Source organism: Nyctereutes procyonoides, unplaced genomic scaffold, assembly GCF_905146905.1.
Source record: "Nyctereutes procyonoides isolate TBG_1078 unplaced genomic scaffold, NYPRO_anot_genome, whole genome shotgun sequence".
Taxonomy (NCBI): Eukaryota; Metazoa; Chordata; class Mammalia; order Carnivora; family Canidae; genus Nyctereutes; species Nyctereutes procyonoides.
In genome coordinates, this window is record NW_026575126.1 from 66,491,775 (window position 1) to 66,512,529 (window position 20,755).

Consider the following 20,755-nt stretch of genomic DNA (forward strand, 5'->3'; position numbering starts at 1 on the left):
TTTTATTTATTTATTTGAAAGAGAGAGAGAGATCGAGTGCAAGAGAGAGCAGGAGTAGGAGGGGAGGGGTAGAGAAAGAGAGAGAAGCAGTCTCCCACTGAGCAGGGAGCCTGATGTAGGGCTCGATCCCAGGACCCTGAGATCATGACCTGAGCCGAAGGCAGATGCTTAACCAACTGATCCACCCAGGTGCCCCTCTTAAAAATAAAAAAAAAAATTTTAAAGATATTATTTATTTAGTCATGAGAAACAGAGAGGAGAGAGAGAGACAGAGGCACAGGCAGGGGGAGAAGCAGGCTCCATGCAGGGAGCCTGACGTGGGACTCCATCCCGGGTCTCCAGGATCATGCCCTGGGCTGAAGGCAACGCTAAACCGCTGAGCCACCCGGGTTGCCCAAAATTAAATATTTTAAAAAGTGGTTAAAAAACATCTTTTCATGTGTTTATTTGCTATCTGTATATCCTTTTTGGTGAAATATCTGTGCATGCCTTTTGTTCATTTTTAAATTAGATATTGTTTGTTTTTCAAGATTCACTTATTTTTTATTTGAGAGAGAGACAGTGAGCAGGGGGAAGGGCAGAGGAAGAGGGAGAGAAAGAATCCTCAAGCAGACTCCCTACTGAGCATAGAGCCTGACTCAGGGCTTGGTCCCAGAACCCTGAGATCATGACCTGAGCCAAAATCAGGAATCTGACACTTAACTGACTGAGCCTCCCAGGTGCCCCTTTTTATTTGTTGTTATTATGTAGATTGTTCTTTTACTGTTGAATTTGGAGAGATATTTACATATCCTGGATATTCCATTAAAAAATATCTTTATTGCTTTTTCTGATTTCAGAGGTAATATGTGCTCATGATTCTAAAATTCCAGCACTTCAGAAATATATAATACAGAATGTGAAAGTTCTTGGTCATCCTAGTACAGATCTAACCATACTAACTGATCATCAAGAGGCTTTTTTCTTATGCATACACTATAGACATACTTGCATAAACACGTTCTATTTTAACCAAATGGGGTGGCATAGGAACCATTTAAAACTTGCCATTGGGGCAGCCTGGGTGGCTCAGTGGTTTAGCACCTTTGGCCCAGCGCCTGATCCTGAAGACTCGGGTTGGAGTCCCACTTCGGGCTCCCTGAACGGAGCCTGCTTCTCCCTCTGCCTGTGTCTCTGCCTCTCTCTCTGTCTCTCATGAATAAATAAATAAAATATTTAAAAAAAATAATAAAACTTGCCTTTGTTTCACTTCTCAATGTATGATGGACATTTTTACACATTGACTGGTGGAGACCTACTTCATGCTTTTAAACATCTGCATAATTGTCCACTTATACACACAAGACTTTAGAACTGCAATGAAAGCATTCACTTGAAAGGCAGGAAAGTTCCCATTGTGTTTTATGTTTCATTTATGTTTGGCATTTATCATCCTGAAGCATATGGTTTTTCAGAATCTAAAAGCCAAGGCAGCTGCCAATTTTAAATGAGCTCCTGCTTCTGACTGAAAAATCAATAATGTGGACCAATGGCCCTTTATATTTTATGTATGAAAGTTTTCTTAGCCTCTTCCCTAGATGTGTCCTTAGGAGCTTCCTACCCTGGTGTAAATTCAGCTTTGGGCAAAAAAAAGAACTCTAGGTGTCAAGCTACAATCAGCCCCAGGAACAGAGCTTTGGGACCTTTGTTTTGCTGTTTTGTAGAAATGGATCTAGTGTTTTGCACAAAAGTTCCTGTCTCACTTTGTGACCAGACTAAAAGTCCAAGTCCCAACAGTGCTTCCCCGGCCCTATGTCAACCGTGCTCTGTTCTCTGTGGACCTCCTCTCCTGCCTCTGGCTCACTGATAGCAGTCCCACCAGCCTCTGTGCCCTTCCAGAAGCAGGTACATGGCTGGCCGTGAGCTTTGCCCTGGGCTCCCCTTCTTTGAGATCTCCTCTCCCACACCCCAGCCCACCCCACACCACTCACTCCTTCACCCCTTCCTTTTTGCTCCTAGTCACCTCCTTAAAAAAAAAAGATTAGGTACTTTATTATTATTATTATTATAAAAGATTTTATTTTTTTATTCATGAGAGACACAGAGTCATAGGCAGAAGCAGGCTCTCTGTGCGGATCCTGAGATGTGGGACTCACTCCAAGGCCCCCAAATCACAACATTGAGCCAAAGGCAGATGCTCAATCGCTGAGCCACCCCTAGGTACTTTATTTAAGTATAGCATATTTGTCAAGGTAGGTCAGAGGTATGATTTCCCAGTTTGCACATATTTTTATTTTTTTTTAATTTTTTTTAAATTTTTATTTATTTATGATAGTCACAGAGAGAGAAAGAGAGAGAGGCAGAGACACAGGCAGAGGGAGAAGCAGGCTCCATGCACCGGGAGCCCGATGTGGGATTCGATCCCGGGTCTCCAGGATCGCGCCCTGGGTCAAAGGCAGGCGCCAAACCGCTGCGCCACCCAGGGATCCCATTTTTAAAAAATATTTATTTACTTATTTTAGAGAGCAAGAGAGCAGACACAGAGGGGAGGGGCAAAGGGAGAGGGAAAGAATCTGAAGCAGAGTCCGCGCTGGGCGTGAAGCCCATCACGGGGTCGATTTCATGACCCTCAGATCAGACCTGAGCCAAAATCAAGAGTGGATGCTGAACTAAACCAGGTGCCCCAGTTTACACAGATTTCTAATAGAAAAATTTGAGAAAATGTTTCAGCAACGTAAGGCATAGCTCTTGAATATCTAGAATACTCATCTTTCTTCTGGGCAACAGAAGGATACAAACTTAAACATTTAATTTAAAATAATGTGATAAAAAAGGAACCTAAAAAAAATTTTTTTCCCCAAACCATCTCCCCACCCCTGCCCACCTGTGGTAACACAATTTCATCTCTGAAGAGCTGTTAAAAATCCTCTTATCAAAGGACAACAAAAGAAGTATGAAGGAGGGCCCTGGCTGTTCTCATTAAATAGTAATCTTGTCCACAAGATTTCCCCCTCCCACAGCCTCTGCTGGTTTTGTTTTAAACCATGGTGAAGTATCCCTAAAATAAAAGTTACTATTTTAGCCATTTTGAAGTATAGGGTTCAGTGGTACAACACCACACCTACACTGTTGTGCAACCAGCACCAACATCCATCTCCAGAACTTTTCATCCCATAAACAAAACTGAGAGTCTGTCCCCATCAAACACTCAGCCTCCGCCCCTCCCCCTCCCTTGCCCCCCATCACTCCCTCTTTGTCTCTTCGGAGTTTGACAACTTCAGGGACCTCCTAGAAGTAGTCATAAAGTATTTGTCTTTTTGCAACTGGCTTATTTTGCTTAGCATAATGTCCTCAAGGTTCATTCACGTGGGAGCAGATGCCAGAATTTCCTTAGCTTTTAAGGATGAATAACATTCTGGCGCTCCTGGGTGCTCAGTGAGTGAAGCATCTGCCTTCAGCTTAGGTCATGATCTCAGGGTCCTGGGATCCAGGCCCGTGTCGGGCTCCCTGCTCAGAGGGGAGTCTGCTTCTCCCTCTCTCTCTGCCTGTCATTCTCCCTGCTTGTATGCACTCTGTCAAATAAATAAAATCTTAAAAAAAAAAAGAAGAGAAAAGAAAAGAAGAAAAGAAAAGAAAACAATCTCACCAAGCCCTAGTTTCCTCCTCTGTGAAGTCAGAAGATGACCCCTCTCCCATGGTCGCCATGAGGAGGAAATGAAGGAAGAAGGGGAGCTCAGCCTAATGACAGGCACTTGGCACATAGGAAAAGGCCAATGATTGTGGCAAATGGCATTTGGCAAAGATGGCCACGATGGCATCTTCCATCCCACATGCTTTTCTAGAATCTTGTCACCCCATCAAGAGATGGAGTGTAACGCCATCATCCCCTTGGTCTTGGATGCAGGCAGACTTATGACTCACTTATAACTAATGTGATATAAATGACACTCCATGACTTAAAGGATGGGTCATAAGAGGCTATGCAGCTTTTGCCTCATTCACTGAACATCAGTGCTTGGAGCCCTGCATGGTCATGCCAGAGACCCTTCATGAAGCCCACATGCTGTAGGGGAAGCCCAGACCACATGGGGAGGCCATGTGTAGGTATTCTGGCTGACTGCTCCAGCTGAGGTCCCAGCTGGAAGTCAGTTTCAGTTTTCAAATATGTGAGTGAAGGTGCTTCCACATGATTGTAGCCTCCACCATCCAGTTCCCTCACCCCTCCCAGCCTTTGAGTCTTCCCAGTTGAAGCCTCAGACCTCATAGCACAGGGTCAAGCCATCCTTGCCATTTTCATTGTTCATGCCTCACCCACAGAATCCATCAATGTAATAAATGGTGGTTTTATACCTGTAGGTTTGGGGCTTTTTGTTACACAGCTGTTGTAACTAGAACAATGATACCAATGCTGTCCTGCCAATTCTATCTGCTTAATATACCCGAATCTGGCTACTTCTCTCTGTCCATCTCCACTTCTTCTACCTTAGCTTGAGCCTTTATGTTTTACCTGCATCAGATTCCAAACATGTCTTTCTGCCTTCCACCTTGGCCCTCCAAGCCTACCCCTACACCGATTTTTCTAAAACACAACTGCAGCTCAATTACCTCAACTCAATCCTTACCCAAGTAATAACTCCTACTCATCTATAATGAAAGTCTGGGGAGATTAATCACAACATTAAAAGACCCATAATTTAGGGAAAACACGAATCACTAAGAAGGCGGTATTTTACCTTACTTTATTCCAGTCTGCTCCAGTGCTGCCTGGAAAAAAAAAAAGATAAAGAACTTGATAATGCTCAGAACATTTGATATTTTTGGAAACAGAAAGTAGGTTCTCTGCTTGGGAAACATGTAAGTACTCTGAGTCTATCCAACCATGAGGAGTTACCTTAAAACCCTTTCAGGCCTTGAGAATTCCAGATTCAAAGGTAAAAAAGTGATAGATTCTTGAGTTAGGAACTTAATCACCTAAAGGAAAATTAGATATAATTTAGTCCTACATGCTTTTCAAGCACACAGCTGTTCTTAGATGGGTCCATAATCCAGAATGAAGCCTTGGGCCTGGGATACCAGGTGAATGAAGCCCTGGGTGAGCAGATGCAGGAATTCAGGGTCCTCACTGATAAATGTTGCCAACCCAACATTTTCTTAAAGTTCACCGTTCACCCTTCACCCTTTAAGTGTCAGCAATGGGTGCTTGCTTTTTATCTTTTTTTTTTTTTTTTTGTAATCTCTACCCTGAACATGGGGCTCAAACTTAGGACCCTGAGATCAAGAGTTGCACGTTCTTCTGACTGAGCCAGCTAGGTGCCCCCATCTTATTTTTTGTTTTATTTATTTATTTTTAAAGTAGGCTCCATACCCAACATGGGGCTTGAACTCACATCTGAGATCAAGAGTTGTACTCTGTACCAACTAAGGCCAGCCAGGCTCCTGTTAACAGATATATTTTATTTTATTTTAACTCTTTTTTTTCTTAAGATTTTTGTTTATTTATTCATGAGAGACAGATACAGAGGCAAAGACAGGCCCAAGGAGAAGCAGGCCCCCTGCAGGGAGCCCAATGTGGGACTCTATCCTGGGTTCGCAGGATCATTCCCTGAGCCCAAGGCAGGCACTCAACCTCTGAGCCACCCAGGCATCCCGGCAAATACATTTTAAAGGCTGTTGCTCTTCAGAGGTTGTTTTAACCAATCCTTTAGAAGTTGAGACTCCACTAGGTGCCCCCTCCAGTTGTAACTGTTTTCAGAACTTCAGATCGGGAAGACTTGGTTCTTCCTGACTTACACAGTATGTGGCCAAGATTACTTTGGAAAATATAGTAAAATTTCGTAGTAAACTGCAATGAAAAGGCCTTTTCAAAGTGGGAAAATGGAAATAATTTTTTAAAATGTCTTTTGTCTTTGAACCATGAAGTTTTGCTTTGAATATGGCTCCTTGCCATTGTCACTTTTTTAAGAGCTAAGGTCTCTTGTATAAGCCTAAAATTCTTATGTTGAAAGGCACTTCCTTCTGTTATTTTATCACCTTCCTGGTTTTGTCTAATCTTACTCAGATTACGGTCATATTTCTTGGTCTTTTTAATGTGCATATTAAAATTTCAAACACAGAGTCTTTGTTCTGTAGTCTTGACTTTTCATGCACTCTTAGACATATTTTGGGACACTTACAAAGAAGAATGTTTTGCTTTAAATATTCTCATGTTTTTAAACCCACTTTGTCATGTTCAACTTCTAAAATTTTCATGAGTTCTGGTGAGGTATTCTATTTAGAGAGTATTTTGTTTTAATTAAGCCCATCTTAAGAGACATTTGTTTTTTTGCCAAGAATGTGCTTTCTCCCTTAAAAATCGGTTATATTTATAACATTCATAAACTAAGTTATTAGCAAAGGCAAAATTTTAGCTGCACCATTGCTGCGTCTTCTCAGTTCATGAGAATAAAAGAGAATAGGAATTAACTAAGCCAAAGCATAATGACAAATCAAGATATTATGAATACACATGGACTTTATTTTCAATAATTTTTTCTTAAATGCTGAGTTTTAAAATTGTTTTGTAGAATAATTTCTCATCTCTGAAAAGAATGCAGAGGGTAGGCTGCTATATTTGAGGGCTGGTGTGTTTTATTCGTTAATGTGTGCCTGCTCTAACTATGGAGAAAAGCTACAGTGGAAACTTCAAATATTTCCTCAATTTGATTAGGCTGCACTTAAAAATTAAAATATTTTTTTCCTAGATATTACAGTACATCACCATATAATAGAATATATCGAAAATACAGAAAAATAGACCCAGCGAAATTAAAGTCATCTATAGACCTCTTACCAAAGGGCAACCAGTATGAGTATTTTGGTCTGTTTTGTTGGCAATATTTTATTATTATTATTATTATTATTTTTAAAGATTTTTAAATTTATTTATTCATAGAGACACACAGAGAGAAAGGCAGAGACACAGGCAGAGGGAGAAGCAGGCTCCATGCAGGGAGCCCAATGTGGAACTCGATCCGGGGTCTCCCGGATCATGACCTGGACTGAAGGCAGCACTAAACCGCTGAGCCACCCGGGCTGCCCTTATTTTATTATTTTATTTTATTTTATTTTATTTTTTGGGAATATTCTATATATGACTTTTCCTTCTTATATGGTTAGGATCATATTGTACACATATATATTTTTAAAGATTTTATTTTTATTTATTCATGAGAGACAGAGAGAGAGACATAGGCAGAGGGAGAAGCAGGCTCCCTGTGGGGAGCCCAATGTGGGACTTGATCCCAGGACCCCAGGATCATGACCTGAGCTGAAGGCAAATGCTCAACCACTGAACCACCCAGGTGCCCCAAGTCTGTACACCTTTCATCCATTCGCCCATTCCCCAGCTCCACCTCTGACAACCACCAGTCCTTTCTCTGTATCTATGAGCTCATTTGTTTTGTTTTCTTTGTTTTTAGATTCCACATATAAGTGAGATCATACTATATTTTTCTTTGTCAACTTACTTTGCTTAGCATAATGCCCTCAAGGTCCATACATTTTGTGGCAAATAGCAAGATTTCATTCTTTTTTTTTATGGCTGAATAATACTTCATTGTGTATTATATATTTAATTATATGTATATATGTGATTTTCTTTATCCATTCATTCAATGAGCCAGGGATTGAAGATATCTTTTCAAATTAGTGTTTTTGGGTACCTGGGTAGCTCAGTTGGCTGGGCATCCGATTCTTGATTTTGGCTCAGGTCATGATCTCAGGGTCATGAGATTGAGCCCTGCAACAGGCTCCATACTCAGCATGGAGTCTGCTTGTCCCTCTTCCTCTGTTTTTCCTCTCCCTCTTTTTCATCTGTCAAATAAGTACAAAATCTTTTTAAAAATTAGTGTTTTTGTTTTCTTTGAATAAATACCCAGAAGTGGGATTGCTGGATCATAATTTTAATATTTTGAGGAACCTCCATACTGTTTTCCATAGTGGCTGTGCCACCCATAGTGCATGAGGGTTCCCTTTTCTCTACATCCTTGTCAACACTTGTTATTGTGGGTTTTGGGTTTTTTTTCGATGCCTCAAAACTTAGTTTTGCAATTCAAAGTTCTAGTTCCCAAAGAGCTTCATCCTCCCAAAAGGAAGCCCTGTCTCATTAGTGGCAAGCTACTCCCCATCCCTCCCTTCCTCCAGCATCTGTCAAACACCAATCTGTGCCGGTCTCTGGGGGTTTGCCTATTTTAGCTGTTTCATATAAATGGAATCATACAGCATGTGACCTTTTGTGTCTGGCTTCTTTCACTCAGCATTATATTTTCAAGGCCCATCCATGTAGCATATACCAGTACTTCATTCTTGTTTATGGCTGAGAAACGTTCCATTATAAATATTATTATATATTAACACATATAATATATAATCACATTACATAATGTATTATATATTATTACATATTAACACACATATAATAACATTATATGATACATTACATATGTTTGTATATATGACAATATAAAGTTAACACATGTATGTTGCACATATATCATAATTTATCCATTAATTCATTGGTAGGCATTTGGGTGGTTTCCATCTTTTTGTAATTATGAATAATGCCATTATGAACATGTGTATACAAGTATTTGTTTCAATACCTGTTTTCAATTTTCTTGGGCATACCATATACCTAGGCATGGAGTTGCTGGATCATATGATAATTCTACATGTAGTTTTTTGAGGAACTGTCAAATCGTTTTTTTTTAAATTTTTTTAAATTTATTTACGATAGTCATACAGAGAGAGAGAGAGGCAGAGACACAGGCAGAGGGAGAAGCAGGCTCCATGCACCGGGAGCCCGACGTGGGATTCGATCCCGGGTCTCCAGGATCGCGCCCTGGGCCAAAGGCAGGCGCCAAACCGCTGCGCCACCCAGGGATCCCTGTCAAATCGTTTTCCATGATGACTACACCATTTTGCATTCCCACCAGCCAGGCATGAGGGTACCAGTTACCCACATCTTCACATGGAGACCGTATTTTGAAGTTGGGTGGGGGGCTTTCTTGGTCACTGTAGTTCGTCCATGATGAGTTTTGATTACCATCAGTGCTATTTCCCTGCACAATTCCCAGAATGGAATGTTGGCTGAAGAGCACCCATTGTGATGCTCTGGTAATGACCTTCTGAGTCCTGTTAGCTTGAAAATTCACACAAAAGCTGGAAGGAGTTTTGGAAGAAATACAGTTCAGAGCATCTTCTCTTGTCTCTGCTTGAATGCTTCCTGTGATAAGTGCTCACAGCACCATGGGGTGGACAATCCCATTGTTGGGTACTGGTCTCCTTTCCCTGGGGCAGAAATCCATTTCTTTAGAGGTGGAGTTTCCAAGAAGGCTCCCTGGAGAAGGGGAGGTCAGAACTGCACTTTGGAGGTATTGAATTGACCAGGGAAGAAAATGTGGTGGAATGTTCCCAGAAGAGGAAAAGCCAGAGGAACATTTTCCAACCTGGTCCTGTGTACCCCAGTGGAAGCCTCACCAGGGGCCTTGTTGGGCAGGTTCTTTGGTGAATAACCCTGAGAGAATTTCAGTTACTCCCCACAAGTCCCCCCTTCTTCATCATCTGTCCATGTCTTCAACATCTGGTGGCATCCCTTGGCCTGCCCGTCTGAGCCCCTTCATTACTCCTTGTCTTGGGTTTTCTAGGAGACACTTTGTTATCAATCCTCCAGGACAGGCAAGTGCAACATCTATAATTAAGTGTGTCTGTTATTAAATCCTACGCCTTAATGAAGAATTTTTGCTGAGGTGCATGGAGCGTGAGTGAGGAAGTAAAATGTCCTAGAATTCACAGAAGCTCCGAGCTGCAGGCTGGGATAGAAATGAGCAAAATCCCCAGTGACTGAGCTACAGACTGTCCTCATCTAGGAACTTCTCACCGTGTCCTGATAAGCCGCTTCTTGCCTCCAAGGAAGAATACTTGGGAGTTAAACTGATAAAGAAGCCAGCTCATAGTTGTCACTGTGGCTGGGGACAGGGTGATACATAGATAAACAGGTAAAATTTAAATTGTGTTTTAGTGAATATGATTGTGATTTCTTCCCCTACGAAATCTTCTGTAAATAGCAGAGCAGGACTGTTTGAAAGCTGGTTCCCTTTTCTTTTCCATGTATTTTTTCTTTCATCTTCATCTTGTAGAGTGTAAATGATCCCAGGGCTGGGTATTTGTTGCTACTGCATAGCTAGAAGTTAAATAGAATGTGCCATACGTGCCATCTTTGGGAGAGCCAGAGTTCTATTTGGTTTTTTGTTTGTTTGCTTTTTAAAATATTTTATTCATTTATTTGACACAGAAAGTGTGTGCACAAGCAGGTGGAAGGGCAGAGGGAGAGGGAGAATGTGGGGCTTGATCCCAGGACCCCAGAATCATGACCTGAGCTGAAGGCAGATGCCTAACTGACTGAGCCACCCAGGCACCTCTAGGGTTCTATTTGATTTCATGGGCAAGCCCCTGCTATATTTTTTTTAAGATTGTATTTATTTATTCATGACAGACAGAGAGAGAGAGGCAGAGACAGGCAGAGACAGAGGGAGAGAAGCAGGCTCCATGCAGGGAACCTGACGTGGGACTTGATCCCAGGTTTCTAGGATCACACCCTGGGCTGAAGGTGGCGCCAAACCGCTGGGCCACCGGAAGCCCCTGCTATTTTAGAACCATTCCCTGACTCTAGGATTTCCCACCAGAAGGAAGACTCAGGCTGTTGCATCTTCAGGCCCAATGAGCAACCATTGACATCTGGTGGATGGCTCAGTGGGCAGCTCCCCTTGGCTTCTGGTTGTGGGAGATTCAGGGGAGGGCCAGGCATTGGAAGGACTCTCAGGGAAACCACCTTTCCTCTGTCTTCTCTCCCTTTCCATATTCTGGTTATTATTTTCTTTTTTATTAAAGATTTTAGTTACTTATCCATGAGAGACACAGAGAGGCAGAGACATAGGCAGAGGGAGAAGCAGCCTCCATGCAGGAAGCCCAATGCCGGACTCGATCCTGGGACTCCAGGATCAAGCCCTGAGTCACAGGCAGATGCTCAACCACTGAGCCACCCAGGCGTCCCTCCATATTCTGGTTATTAATAATGCACTTTTCCTTTTCATTCTTAGTACTCTGGCTGTTCTTTTGGGCCAGGCCAATGTGCACTTTACTTTCTTAGATTTCCTCTCATTCTAATCACAAAATCCCTCCAGGCTGAGCTGCTTCTCAGAAACCTGGCAATTAGAGGAAGAAGCCAGTCTTTTACTAACATTTCATTTGGAGCCCTGTCATAAATAATTAACCTGAAGTTACACTCAGAAAACAAATGGATGGGGTGCAATTAGTGATGCTGTGTGGGAGCTTTCTCTCCTGGGGTTTTACCCCATTCACAAAATCCAGGAAGCAGGTACTCACCTTTCCATTAGCAGGAATGAGCTGTCCGCTTTCTAACACTTAGGGAGGAAACCACAGCGAGCCACTTTTCTCAGGCACTTGAATGTGAGATTTGTGCCCAAAGCCAGTGTCTGAGGCCCAGGACAGCATTTCCTCCCACCAGCACCTCTTGGCCCCTGAAGAGGTGCCCATCACCCCCCACCCCCACCCCCAGCCCACAGTTGATTTTGATGTCCTGCCAGTTTGGTCTCATTCCAGGGGATGACAGTGGAGGGTGCAGGGTGCATGCAGAAGGGGCTATGGAGACCCTGACTCAGATTCTCTTTGGCTAAAATGGTCAAGGTAAAGAGGTGGCTAGGATGGATTCTACCTCCTTCCTTCCTCCCACCTTTCCGTCCTCCCTTCCTTTCTTTCTTTTAATTGAGATGAAATTCACATAATATAAAATTAACCATTTTGTCACAAAAGGGAAAGTGCTATGTGATTCCTCCTACACGAAGTACCTAGAGTCATCAAATTCACAGAGACAGAAAGTAGAATGGTGATTGCCAGGAGCTGGAGAAAGGGGAGGGGGAGTGAGCGTTTGATGGGGACAGAGTTTCTGTTTTGGTCTATGTTGGGGTTCTGGAGAGGGATGGGAGTGATGGTTGCACAGCAATGTGAATGTCCGATCGTCATTATCATGTTATATATATTTTACCACACACACACTATACACACACACACACACACACACATGGGTGGCTCAGTTGGTTAAGCAGCCAACTCTTGATTTTGGCTTAGGTCTTGATCTCAGGGTCCTGGGATCAAGCCCTGCATGGGGCTCCCCACTCAGTGAGGAGTCTGCTTATGGATTCTCTCTCCTCCCTTTGCCCCTCCCTCTGCTCATGTGCTTGCTCTCTTTCTTTAAAATAAATAATCTTCAAAGAATATATATATATATACTTATATATATATATTTATATATATAAATTTTTTAATTAACCATTTTGAAGTATATAGTTCAGTAGCATTTAGTACATTTGCAATGTTGGTACAACCTTCACCTCTAACTAGTTCCAGAACATTTTTATCACCCCAAGGGGAAACCTCATACCCATTAAGGAGTCATGCCCTGTTCCCTGAAGCCCCTCTCCCCAATCCCTGGCAACCACCAATTTGCTTTCTGTTTCTATGAATTTACTTATTCTAGATAGTTCATCTAACTGGAATCATGCAATATGGGATCTTTTGTATCTGGCTTCTTTCACAGACCACAATGATTTTTGGGGTCATTTTTGTCATAGCAGGTGTCAGCGCTATGGTGTTTGTTGCTTTTTATGACTGAATAATATTTTGTGGTATGGATCTGCTACTCATCCATTGATGGTCACAAGGGATGTTTCCACCTCTGGTTGTTATCGTGCTGCTGTGAACATGTGTGTTCGATAATTTATCTGGGCACCTCTGCTGGGAATGTTCAGCAGCCTTTTTGCTCTGTTTCTTTTTTTCCTTGTCAAGAAGGCTCGCAGCTGGGTCAGCCAAGAAATTAAAGAGGAAATAAAAAAATACATAGAGACTAATGAAAATCAAAACACAACAGACTAAAATCTTTGGAATGCAGCAAAAGCTGTTTTAAGAGAGAAGATTATAGCAAATACAGGCTTACCTCAAAAAACAAGAAAAATGTCAAATAAACAACCTAAACTTCTATCTAAATGAGTTAGAAAGGGAAGAACAAAGCCCAAAGCCAATAGAAGAAAGGAACTAATAAAGATTAGACAGAAATAAATGAAATAGAGATTGAAAAAATAAACAAACAAACCCACGATAGAACAGATGAAACCAGGAACTGGTTCCTTGAAGAAAAAAAAAAAAAGAAGGCTCACAGCTTGCTCATCCTCACCTGTGGCCAGGCTGGTCCTGCTCTGGCCTCCTGTAGCTTGTGGGACAAACCACCTCTTGGAGAACCTGCCAGGTGACATGTCTCAGAGGGTCACAGCATTCAGAGGCCGCCCAGCAATTAGGAAGCTGTCTCATCATGCTCCCTGGGGTGGGTGCTCCAGGACGTGGGCGGGCAGTTCTGTCTGCCATTGGTTTTCTAGAAGTGCTGCAAGGAGCAGTCATAACTTCTGAGGGGCACTGAGAATCCATTTCACTGAGTCACCTCTCGGCAAGCTTCACCTTCAATCTCTGGATATCCTGTCTTGCCTCATTTTTAGTATTAGCAGGATGTGTAAGCATGAGGATGCTGAAATGGGATGGAGGACAGTGTAAGTGAAACCCTGTCCCAGTATGGCTCATCTAATGACCTGCTGACACCCACAAGGGTCTCAAGAACTTGTTTCCTGCTGCTTGCATACATCTGATGAGAGCGTGCTTCCAGCAAGGATGATGTGCTTTTAAGCTGGGATAGTATTAAAAATAATCTGCTATAGAATTCCTTTGTTGGGCACTTCCCAAACATTTTTAATTTTTTAAAAGATATGTTTATTTTGAGAGAGAGAGAGAGAGAGATCGATCAAGGTGGAGAGGGACAAAGGGAGAGGGAGAGAGACTCTTAAGCAAGCTCCCTGCTGAGCGTGGAGCCTGACACAGGGCTCCGTCTTACCACCCTGAGACCATGACCTGAGCCAAAATCAAGAGTTGGACATTTAACCAATGGAGCCACCCAAGTGCACCCCCCCCACCAACCCTTTTCAATTTATTGAGGTGAAATTCACATCACACAAAATTCATCATTTTAAAGTAAACAGTTCAGTGGCATTTGGCACATTCCCAGGGTGGTGTCTAGTGCCAAAGTACCTGCATTCCCCCACCTCAAAAGGAATCCTGTACCCATGAAACAGCCACTCCCAACCCAAACCCTTGGACCAGAATCAGGAAATTCAATCCTTGGGTCACCTGGGTGGCTCAGCAGTTGAACATCTGCCTTCGGCTCAAGTTGTGATCCCAGAGTTCTGGGATCAAGTCCCACATTGGGCTCCCTGCATGGAGCCTGCTTCTCCCTCTGCCTATGTATCTGCCTCTCTGTGTGTCTCTCATGAATAAATAAATAAAATCTTAAAAAAAGAAAGAAAAAAACTCAATCCTTGGTGTGAATTCAGGTGCTCAGTTGACACCTGTGCCACGTGGTAGGAGCTGAACAAAGAAATGACAGAAGACAGGAAAAGAAGGAGTCTTGGAGTGGGGGGTGGGGATGTAGGTGAGGACATCAGGCTGCATGTGGGCAACAGGCTGGGGACTGGCTATGTGAATGACAGTCCAGGAATAACCAGAATGTGTTCACTTTTCTTTTGTATTCCCCAGGCCCAACAGTGTCTTGACAGAACAGGGGCAGCAGAGGCAGGACCATTTCTGGCCCCTCTATCCTCTCCTTATGTAGCCTCAAATAAGTTAATTTGTGTCTGTAAGACTCAGCTCCCTTGTCTCTAAGGAGGGCTGAAAGTGTCTACCTGGTCAGGAAGCTGGGAGGACTCCAGGGTAGGTAGGAGGACACTTGGTACTGAGATTGCACACAGCAGGTACTTAATAGTAGCCCCATGGGGCACCTGCATAGCTCAGTGGGTAAAGTGTCTGCCTCAACTCATGTCATGATCCTAGGGTCCAGGGATCAAGTCTCAGTCAAGAACCCTGCTTGGCAGGGAGCCTGCTTCTCCCTCTCCCTCTGGTCCTCCCCCTGCTTATGTTCTCTCTCTCTGTGTTAAATAAATACAATCTTTTAAAATTTTTTAAAAAAATAGTAGTTCCTATCCTATCACATTGTTTCACTTATTCAGTGATGAAGATGTTGATGCAGTTGATGGAGGTGCTAGAGAAAAGGAGGCAGAAAAGTGAAGAATGAGGGAGACTTCTGGAGAAGTCTCTGCCTCCACTGGGGAGAAGCCAAGAGACTTGAAAGCCTTTTAAGTCTTGAGGACACTCGCCCTGACTCACCTGCTGCGACAGGGTGTCTCCCTGCAAATGTCCTGCGGTGGGGGGAGGGGATGGGTGGGTGGGAGGGCTTGCTTCTTGTTTCTTCTCCTCTTTGAACTTGGAAGCAAGGGAGGAGGGTTTGGAAGGCTGTGACTAAGCTCTCAGCCAGCTGCCCTGCAGCTTTCTGCTGAGCAAGCCGGCGCCAGAGGAGAAGGCGCCCCGGGCAGTGCATTCTGCAGCGGGACAAGAATGTGATTTCTGTGCACTGGTTTTCCAGCCCGTCTTTCACACACAAATGCCGCATGCTTGAGGGCGTGTCCCTATTTCCTTGGGTAGAAGATAGTTCTTCAGTTCCCAAACAGAATCTGGAATTCGTTCTCCTTGGGAGGAAGCCACAGGGACCGCCTGAGGGTGGAGGAGACTGCCCTTCTCTGGGCATCCAGGGAAGACTCCACCTCCTCAATTGATCGAGACCACCAGATGCGGACGGTATGAGTTTCCTGGGGCGGCAGTCACAAAGGATCACGGAACAGGGTGGCTTCAAAACAACAGAAATTTATTCTCTTGCAGGTCTGGAGCCAAAAGTTGGAGAGATCAAGGTGTCTGCATAGCCAAAGGGTGCCTCTCTTAGCTTTCAGTGGCTCCCAGCAAGCAGCCTTTGGCTTTCCTTAGCTGTTAGCTGCACCACCCTGTCTCTGCCTCCGTGGCCCAGAGTCATCTTTCCTCTGTGTGTGCCCTCACTCTGTCTTATAAGGACTCTGGTCCCTGGATTGAGGGCCCACCTACTCCAGTATGATCTCATCTTAATGAATTGCATCTGCAAAGACCCTACTTCCAAATTTGGTCACATTCTGTGATTCCAGATGGACATGACTTTGGGGATGGGGGGGACGCTGTTCACCTCAGTACACATACAGAAACTCCAAATGGCAGCCATGATCCAAAATTCCAAACACACAAGCCTGATACATAGAAACACGGATTCAAAGCCAGACTACCTACACTCCACTCTTTCTCCTCTTTTAAGCACTACTGCCTTTGTAGGAATTTGTAAGGTTAAAACTTCCACAGCTCCCTTGTGCCCCTCCCCAGGCAACACTAGCCTGCCCCCAGGTAACCACTGTGCAGTTGGCGTCCTCCAGGGAGCAGTTAGAGGTGCAGGGGTTCATTGGGGACAGTGTAGTGAGGGATCTTCATGTGTTCATTGCTAGCATATAGAAATACAGTTGATTTTTATGTTGATTCAGTTACTTTACTGAATTCACTTAGAAGTTCTAGGAGATAGTTTTATAGATTCCTTGGGATTTTCTATGTAGACAATCCTGTTGTCTATAAACAGAAACACTTTAAGTTTTTTCCTTTGTCATCTGTCGGCCTTTAATATCTTTTCTTGCTTTATTGTGTGGGCTAGAACTTCCAGTGCTATGTTGAGTGGCAGTGGTGAGAGTGGGATCCTGGCTTTGTTCCCAATCTAAGGGGAAAAACACCAGTCTTTCAAAACTAAGTGTTCTGTCAGCTGTAGGTTTTTTTTTTATATAGAGTTTTATTTTTTATTTTATTTTATTTTATTTTAAACCATGCAGGGAGCCCAACGTGGGACTCGATCCTGGGTCCCCAGGATCAGGCCCTGGACTGAAGGCGGCGCTAAACCGCTGAGCCATCTGGGCTGCCCCTTTATTTTATTTTTTAAAAGATTTTACCTATATATTTGCGAGTGAGAGAGAGAGCGAGTACACGGGAGCAGAGCAGGGGGAGAGAGAAGAGAGACTTCCCAATGAGCAGGGAGCCCAAAACAGGGCTCAATCCCAGGACCCTGAGATCATGACCTGAGCCAAAGGCAGATGCTTATGTGACTGATCCACTGAGGTGCCCCTGTAGAGTTTTTAAAAAATCAAATTGAAAAAGTCCCTCTTTATGCCTAGTATCTGAGCATTTTTTATCATGAATGGGTGTTTAATTTTGACAAATGTTTTTTTCTGCATCTATTGATATGATCATATGATTTTTCTTCTTAATCTATAGATTACATTGATTGATTTGTGACTGCTCAACCAGCCTTGCATCCCTGGAATAGACCCCATCCAACCCTGGCATGTATGTATGTGTGTGTGTGTGTGTGTGTGTGTGTGTGTATATTTCTTCCATTTTTCTGCAAGCCCACCCATTGATTTAAAAGCTTTTATTGGTTATTTCTTTTCCATTCTAAAATTTCTATTTGGTTCTTCTTTATACCTTCCATTCCTTCATATATTTCATTCTATTTTTGCGTTTGTATCACCTGTGTTCATAATTGCTCATTGAACATTTTCTACTGACTGCTTCAAAATCTAATTCAGGTAACTCTAACATCTCTGTCATCTTGGTATGGGCATCTATCAATTGCCTTTTCTCACTGCACCCAGGATTTTCTGGTTCTTGGTGTCATGAGTGATTTCCAACTCTATCCTGGATTTTTTGGTATTGTTATGCAGTCTTAGATAAATATTCTGTTTATGCTTGCTTCCTTTGACACCTCCAGCTAAGGAAGCGGGGTATGTATGCCTCCTCTTTAATATCAGGTGGGGGTGAAAATCCAGGTTCTCCACTTGGTGTCTGTGGATATTCTGGGTTGGGGTAAAGGGTACCTTATTACTGCTGAATGGAGATGCAATTTTAGCATCCCCCCCCCATCTCTGCTGAAACTACCTTGGTTGGGGGGTGGGGAGGGGATAGGTCTTCATTATTGCTCCCCACATGGCCTCCAATGATACTCAGGGACCAGATGGCCTCGTCACTGCTGGTGGTCAGAGTCCTGACTCTTCCCTAGACTTTCTCTGACATCATCCTAGTAGAGAGAGATGGGGCCTCATTACTGCCTGGCTGGGATGAAGGTATAGGTTTTCCACTTGGCCTTCTCTGATATCATTCTGGGAGGGGGCATTGGCTTGGGACACCTCCTTTCAGCTTGAGAAGGGTGGAGGTCTAGGCTCCCCACTCAGACTTTTGCTGACATTGGTGGGGATGGGGCTGGCTGGAATGCAGCCTTATTGTCTAAAAGGTTGTTTGCCTTGCCAAGCTGCACTTTTCCTGATCTTTTGGCTAGAGAGAGCAGGCTTTTGTTGGGTTTCTTTCTTTCTTTCCCCTTTTTTTCCTTTTCTTTTCCTTTCTTTTCTTCTCCTCTCCTCCTCTCCTCTCTTCTCTTCTCCTCTCCTCTCCTCTCCTCTCCTCTCCTCTCCTCTCCTCTCCTCTCCTCTCCTCTCCTCTTTTCTGCACCAGTTGGTGTTTCTAGATTTCTGGCTTCTCCAGCACCAAGTCTGAGATCTCTGAGGCAAAAAGAAAACCCAAGGAACTCACCATCATATCATTCCTTGGGTCCCAAGGTGCCTAGTCCTCTTCTCCTTTCAGAGTCTTCTTTGGTTCATATACAATGTCCATGGACTTGTACTTAGCAGGAGGGACAGGGAAAATGACTTCTATTTCATCTTTCTGGAATCAGAAGTCTGTCTAAACCACATTATTTTTTTACAATGAAAGTGATCAGGATGTTTGGAATCTGCCCTGTATGTTGATGGAGACAGATTGAACTTTGTATCATTGGGTGCCATGATTGGAAGACATACAACCATTTCATGTTTTTATTCCAGTGAATTAGGGTCCTCAATAATGAGTCTGCCTATTTGAAACCTTAGTAACAGAGACCCCTGGGTGGCTCAGCAGTTGAGCGTCTGCCTTTGGCTCCTGGTGTGATCCTAGAGTCCTGGGATTAGTCCTACATCAGGCTTCTTGCATGGAGCCTGCTTCTCCCTCTGCCTATGTCTCTGCCTCTTTCTCTCCCTCTGTCTCTCATGAATAAATAAATAAAATCTTAAAAAAAAAGAAACAAGTTATGGAACAAAGTGACATCAGAAGAGGGTCACAGAGTTCCCAGATTCCTCTATGCATCTGAGTTCTTCAGAAGACTGTTCAGATATGAAGTGTGGGACAATTCATAAGCAGAGGGCATGGAACATGGCAAGGGACATTCGAGAAGGCAGACATGGGGGGAAAAGATGGCAGCTAGAGGGTGGCAGTGACAGTGGGAGTCCTTACTGAGATTCACCTTTGCCTCTCCATTTTGTCAGATGGATTCTGCTTGGCCTGTGCAGAGTGAGTGGGGAAATTATGCTTCTGTGCCCAAAGGTGACGAGCATTGGTTGACACTTGTTGTGCACCATGCACTGCCTATGGTACCATCAAGTTCTAGCTCCCAGAACAACTGTATGGGGCAGGGTTGGTGGTGGTCACATATCAGATGCAGAAACTAGGGTGTAGAGAGGTAAAGCAACTTTCTCAAGGTCACACAGACAAGAAATGGAAGTGCCTGGGCTATCTGACTTTAGACACTGCATTATACAGTTACTAGAGGTAGTGTGCTGTGACACATCATGGCTGGGACCTAATGACCTTACTGGGTTTATGTGGCTTCTTCACAAAGGCAATGGATGACCAGAACTCATGGCCTTATAAGTCAAAGTGCAGAATCCCATTTGTTTGTGCACGGTTATGCCCTCTGGGTCACACAGCACTCAGTGATGGGTGTTGTTTGTCACTTAGCTGCTGGCTAAGAGCTCACTTTCTATTCAGAGGACCATGATCAAGGACAGATGTTCTATGTCTTTATGTTTGTCATTTTCACCCTTTTCCCTTTTAATTGCTTGTCCGTTAGTACACTCTGCACCCCACGATGGTTTTTCTGATGACTTTAAGCTGCACACTGCAGACTCTGACCAACTTATGAAGGGGACCTTTTTAAATTGTTTTCAGTAGGTCAGGGATGTACTATAAAAATGAAAAGCTAGATAAAAAAAATCCAGTTTTTTATTACTATAGAAGACACCCTGTGTGTAATAACTCTTTATATTGATGTCACCTTGAATGAGTATAATGCCTTTCTTCCCAAAGACAAATAGCTTGAACCGGTGGCCAAATTTTTTTCCCCCAGTTTACCATGAACTGCAAGTTCATGCAAGAACATGCAAGTTACTAATCAGTCTAAACTAATTTACAATTTAAGAATCAATTGTGTGGATTCCAGGCAAGAGGACAGGATCAGGGTAAACTGCTTTAAAACCTGGGAAGAGGGGATCCCTGAGTGGCGCAGCGGTTTGGTGCTTGCCTTTGGCCCAGGGCGCGATCCTGGAGAGCCGGGATCGAATCCCACGTCGGGCTCCCGGTGCATGGAGCCTGCTTCTCCCTCTGCCTATGTCTCTGCCTCTCTCTCTCTCACTGTGTGACTATCATAAATAAAAAAAAAAAAAAAAAAAAAAAAAAAAAAAAACCTGGGAAGAGAAGCGGAAGCTGTGGAGGACATGATGTCTGGGCTTTTGAAAATTTAATGAGGATATGACTTGACACTTAGACCCCTGTTGTTTGCCTGGGCCGAGTGGAGAATGCTAATCTGCACAAGATCATCTCCTTTCCAATGAGATTCTTCAATGATGTTTCTTTCTGAGATGAAATTAGA